This window comes from Chrysochloris asiatica, unplaced genomic scaffold, assembly GCF_000296735.1.
Source record: "Chrysochloris asiatica unplaced genomic scaffold, ChrAsi1.0 scaffold00056, whole genome shotgun sequence".
Classification (NCBI taxonomy): domain Eukaryota; kingdom Metazoa; phylum Chordata; class Mammalia; order Afrosoricida; family Chrysochloridae; genus Chrysochloris; species Chrysochloris asiatica.
The window spans coordinates 16,368,994-16,375,813 of NW_006408574.1; positions in this window are offsets into that span (position 1 = coordinate 16,368,994).

The window sequence follows — 6,820 nt, forward strand, 5'->3', positions numbered from 1 at the left end:
CAAAGAAAGGTAACACGACATAATATGGACATCATCAAATAAAATTTTGATGAAGAGAATTCAAAAATGATTGCAGCAGTATATTGGCAGGGGTCTTCAAAAAATTCAAGTTAGATTCAGAAGAGTAAGTAGAATTAGGAATATCATTGCTGACATCAGATGGATCTTGGTTGAAAGCAGATAATACCAGAAAGAAGTTTACTTGTGCTTTATTGACTAAGCAAAGGCTTAGTCAAATGGCTGTGTGTCATAACAAACTATGGATAACATTGTGAAGACAGATATTCTGGAACACTTAATTATGTTCATGAGAAACCTGTACATAGATCAAGAGGCAGTCATTTTAACAGAACAAGGGGATGCATAATGGTTTAACTAAGAGTTATTGTCCTCTCACATACTTATTAAATCTGTATGTTGAGCAATAGTCTGAAAAAATTGATTGTATGAAGAAAAATGTGGCATCAGGATTGGAGGAAAACTCATTAACAACCTGAGATATGCAGATGGCACAACTTTGCTTGCTGGAAGTGAAGAGGACTTCAAATACTTAGTGATGAAGATCAGAGACTACAGCCTTCAGTATGAATTACATCTCAATGTAAAGAAGGCACAGATCCTCCTAACTGAACCAACAGATTATGATAAATGCAGAAAAGTTTGAAGTTGTGAAAGACTCCATTTTACTTGGATTCACAATCAATGCTATGGTAGCAGCAACCAGGAAGTCAAAGGACATATTGCATTAGGCAAATCTCCTACAAAAGACCCAAGACAGCTTGAGGAATAAGGTTTCCCTGACCAAAGCCATGGTCTTTTCAGTTGCTTCATATGCAAGTAAAAGTTGGACCATGAATACGGAAAACCATAGAAGAATATACGCATCTCAATTACGGTGTTGGCAAAGAATATTAAAAGTACCATGGACAGTCAAAAGAAACAAGTCTGTCTTGGAAGAATAACCAGAACACTACTTGAAAAGAGGATGAGACAGTTCCTCTCGTATTTTGGACATTTTTGTCAGAAGGGACACGTCTCTGGATAAGACATCATGCTTGGTAAAGAGGAGACTTAGAAAATAAGAGTAAGACATCTCCTCCCTCCCCAGTAATTTGGACTTATACAATGTCAGCACCAATGGGTTCAAAGTGAACAAGTATGAGGAAGGCATAAGTCTTGGCAGTATACTGTTCTGTTTTGCATGGGATCACTATAAATTGGAACCAACTTGACAGCAACTGTCATCAATTTGAGCATGGTGCCTCTGTACAACGAACAGGAGATTGAGAAACACAAGGTCAGTGGTTCAAGCCCACCAGTCACTCCACAGGAGAAAGATGAGGTTTTCTGCTCCCACAAAGATGTACAGCCTCAAGACCCCACGCAGCATTGTTATGAATCAAAACCAACTGGATGGCACTTAACAATAACAACAACATCAATGATTATCAACAATAACCCACTAGCTAGTGAATTACTGTTACTTGCCTCCCACCTCTGGTAACTAACAAAGAATGTGTGTTTTTTTGTGTTTTTTTTCTGAATACCTTTTCCTGAACCTTTACAATAGTGGTCTCATACCAATATTCATCGTTTGGTAATTGACTAATTTCATTCAGCACTATATCCTCCAGGTTCATGCATACTATGAGATGGTTCACAGATTCATCATTATTCTGTAGAGCATTCTATTGTGTGTACATACCAAAGTCTGTTTGTCCACTCTTTCATTGATGGGTATTTAGGCTGTCCCCATCTGTTTGCTATTGTGGATAGTGCTGCATTGAACATGGGTGTGCATGTATCCATTTGTATTATAGCTCTTACTTCTCAAATATAGGAATGGCTTGGTCATATACTATTTTAATTTGTATATTTTTTGAGGAGGCACCATATTGTTTGTAACAATATGGTTACACCATTTTATAATACCACCAGTAGTATAGGATGGTCCCAGAATCTTCATACCTTTGCCAGCATTTGCTGTTTTTTATTTTATATTTTGAACTTCGCTATTAATGCTAGTAAGGAGCTCTGATAGCGTAGTGGTTACGAATAGGGCTGCGAACCTTAAGGTCAGCGGTTCGAAACTACCAGCCGCTCTGCGGGAGAAAGATGAGGCTTTCTACTCCCGTAAAGATTTACACCCTCGGAAACCCTGTACAGGGTCGTTATGGGTCGGAACCGACTCGACAGCACTTAACAACAACAACAACAACAATTAATGCTAGTAAGAGAATCATTTCATACCTTCTTTTCACTAACATTGGGAGTGATGGGATGTTTAGTAATTGGTAGTGTTATGACACATGTCTAAAACTTCTAACATGCTCCCTTCAACCTAAAAATGGCAGTCTTCTGCTAAATATCATAATATACTACTCTTTTCATATGCAAATAATCTGGATCCAGGAAAAAAATTGGGCATTGATGTTAATTTAAATCCTTCGATTTCTCTCAGACCCATGATGGGCATGAATTCATGGGGCTGGCTGTGGCCCACCTCATCCCAAATACAGTCTGTGATATTTTTCATCAAAACACAGTTCCTCTAATGAGCTAGCACATTCAAACTGCTGACATGCTGCCTGTCCTTCTGTCATCAGGGCCATGCTAACAGAACCGTATCAATTAGTCACTGTGATTGAAGATGAATGTAATTAATTATATCATGTTGAGGGGCTCACAATTAATTTCATAAATTACAGTATTCCACTGGTGTATTAAGAATAACGAATACACAAAAATAGATGTGGAGTAGGCGGTGCATCTGATTATAGGCCCATATGACTAACCAATGTTATTAAAAAATAAAAACAGTGAGTAAGAGTATATGGATTCAGATGAATATAAAGCTAATATTCTCCCATGTAAACTATCACATAATTCACAATAAAACATGAAACATTAAAAAAAAAAAAAGTGTACATGGATTTAGATGAAGTGAGTGGCTCTTCAAAGCAGTCTTGGCTGCCCTGACTTCCTATTCATATCGTCATTGAAATCTTCCTAGAATAGCTTGCCTATCTATCTCTATTAATCTATCCATCTATCTTTCAATTTATGTATTCATCACTCTGTCCATTTGCCCACTCTTCTATTATTGATATTTCCCATATTCTGCATGCATAGGTTATTTTATGCACTGGTTGTTTTATATGTCTATGCTTAATCATCTTTGATGAAGTTGAATCTTGCTTGCTGATTGAAAGTACATCTGCAATAGCTTTCTTATTTCTACTTTATGCTAAGAATCTTAGTGGGAGCATTTAAGAGCTCAGTAAAGCTTGTTCTCAATATAAAAGAAAAGACAGCAGCGTGATTTTTCAAATTGTAATGTACCATAACTGGAGTAAGCCAACTGAGTGAGGATGTGTAAACTTCTGTCAAAAACTTGATAGATAACAACAGGAACCCACTATGACTATACAACAGTGGTGTAGAGTCTTGAATTATTACCCGATAATTCTAGGGAAGGAAAAGGATTTCTTATTTCTTATTGCAGCTAGAGAAACCAAATTTAGAAATAAGGGAAGCAGGGAAGTAAATTAGGAAGATTTACTGTCTTCTTTTATAGCTTTTAAGATACGTTTTATACAGTACTGAGATTTAAACAAACTTGATCAAATTCATACAAACTTAAGAAATTAAATAACTTTCTAGACTCCATTAAATTGAATTGTGCATGCCTAAATTTTATTTTCCATTACTGCTGATTACTAAAATTTAATATTCGAAGTCTCTTTGCCATTCAATAGATCCTTGTGAGCCTCGTTACCACTAATGGCAATCCCTTGGGCACTGAGGAAAGAGGAATCCCTCTATGTGCAAATCATTTTCGCCTTCACAATCAAACTCGGCCTTCTACCAATTCCTTGCTCTTGACATTGTCATTCTTTCAGTGAGAATGATTAGATTGTGATAGAACCCAGATGGGATAAATCAGGATAATGGATAGAGTGGCAACATCACAGATCCAAGTATATTCATCAGTACCAAGTTTATTGCCATGGGAAAAAAGCAGCATAAAATATGCAATCAATAAATTGAATTTAGGGAAACTTTATGTTTAAAGAGCTATCAGAGGAATGGAGGAAAAGGTTTTGTTTGATTTTTCTTTTTTTCTTTTCTTTGCGATAATGAAAACCTACATCAAGATCAAGAGAAACAAAGAAATTATCAACCAAAAGTGTTGTTGTTAAGTGCTTTTGAGTCGGTTCCAATTCATATTGGCCCTGTATGAGGGTTTCTGAGGAGCTTCTGGTGAGCTTGAACTGCCAACCTTGCTGCTCTAACCGACTTTGCAGTCTAGCGCAATAACCCACAGTGTGACAGTAAGAAGTGATTAAGAGAAGAACTTCAGTTGAGTGACTTCAGCTTAGATCCTGGAGGGGAACATCCTCACCTTAGTAAATGTCAGTCAAGAAGCTGCCAAAACATTCATCAACATTAAGGACAAACATTTGGATTCACAAACATTTAAGTTCAAAAATGATTTTGCTAATCCTGAGGATACCCAAGTGATGTTCTTCCCATCATTCACAGGGTTTTCTGCCATGCCTTAACACATATGAATGGGATATTAAAGTTTACTTACACTGCATTTGTTCAAGTGTGTGTTCACGTGTGTGTGTTTGGAAAGAATTAACTGAAAGTTGAGTGAAAGTTTATCAAGCAGATCATCTCTGTTACATCCAACAACTCACATACTTTGTTTCATATCAATAATTATAGTCCCCTCGGTGTAACAACAGTTAGACCCGCTCATTGTGGTGCTCCTGTGTAGTTTGTACCCTCTAAAACCGGTCCCAGCTAAAAGTTGGCTTTTTGATCTTAAAAGGTTGACCATTCCATGATGAACACACTTCACTAATATTGTTCTCCCCAATACATACCCGTCCACTGTTTGATTAAAATTTGCGTGACAAGATTGTGTTCCATTCCAGATCTGAAGGGTGACCAATGGATATAGCATCAGGCTCCTCCATTCTCTTTCTGACCAGTAACACTGGTCTTTTTAATAATTTTGAGTTTTTTCACATTGTCTCCCATACTGTTGGTAACCTCCTAATGGGATCCCTTTCAGAGCAGTTGGTGGTAGTAGCCGAGCATCATCTAGGTCTCATGGCCTCAGAGTGTGGAGACTGATATTCTCATGTTCCATTAATCCATTGGACTAATTGATTCAAGCATCTTCTTTTGTCATCACTCTTTCTTCTGCACATGTAGAGAACAATGATGGCATCTTATATGGCTGCTCGTGAGTTTTTATGGTCACAATCGCTACTTAATAAAGTAGGATGTAGAATACAATCTTTGTGGACAATGTTGTACCAGTTGACCATGGTTTCCCCTGAGCCTACTGTCCTGAGCTCCAGGCCCAGCAACTCATTACCTAAAGATGTTTAATAATATCTACGAAGTTTTCTTCTTGCCTGCTGTCTGCTCCACCACAAACACAGTTGTATTAGCAGCTAAAGGTAAATTGTTGTTGTTGTTGTTAACTACCGTGAAGTTGGTTCCAACTCATAGTGACCCTGTGCAGGGTTTCCAAGGCTGCAAATCTTTACAGGAGCTGAAAGCCTCCTCTTTCTCCCACGGAACAGCTGGTAGTTTCGAACTGCTGACCTTGGTTAGCAGCCTGATTCATAACCACTATGCTACCAGAGCTCTATGTGCAAATATCCTCTGTCAAACCTTGAAACAATTTTTGGTGTATTACCACTCTCTCTCTCTCATACCTGTTCACCCTGTATATCTGTCCATGTATCTGCCCATAGAATACTGCTGTTTCAGGGTTGTTTACACAATATTTACCCTATCACTTTTGGCATTTGTATACCTCCCTGTGCCTTCACCTGTCTTTATTATTCTTCTGTCAACCTCCCACTTCTTGTATACTGCCCTGCCCATCACCAGAGTAAACATGTGTCTAACCTCTAGTCAGTGAATTACTCTAATTTTTCTGCCACCCCTGGTAACCATGAAAGAATGTTTCTTTTAGTATGAAAACATTTTCTTGAATATTTATAATAATGATCTCATACAATATTTCTCTTTTTATGATTGATTAATTTCTCTCAGTATAATGTCCTCTAGGTTCATCCACGTTATGAGGTGTTTTGTAGACATATTATTATTATTCATCAATGCATGGTATTCCATTGTGTATATGTTAACAAAATTTATTTAGTGAATTCTTCCATTGGCAGGCATTTAGGCAGCCTCCATCATTTTTCTAATGTGAATAATGCTGAGATGAACATGGCTGTGCATATAGTATCTACTTATAACATAGATCCTATTTCTTGTGGATGTATATTAAGCAGAGGGAATGCTGAATCTTAAGGTAATTCTATGTCCAACTTTTTGAAGAAACAGCAAATCATTTTGCACAGTGGTAGTACCATTTCACAGTTTTGTGATTTATGAATGATATAATGTTGCTTTCTGAAAGTGAAGAGAACTTAAAATAGTTATTGATGAAGATCAAAGACACAACCATGACTATGAGTCAATATTAACTTGATAACTTGATAGCACCTAACAATAACACCTTAAACCTGGCATCAGGATCAACTCACAGTACCAGGTTTGGAGGAAGACTCATTAACAACCTGCGATATGCAGATGATACAACCTTGCCTGCTGAAAGTGAAGAGGACTTATAACATTTACTAATGAAGATCAAAGAGCACACAGCCTTTGGTATGGATTACATCTCAATGTCAATAGAACAAAAATCCTCACCACTGGACCAGTAAACAACATTCTATAAATGGAGAAAAGATTGAAGTTGTCAAGGACTTCATTCTTCTTG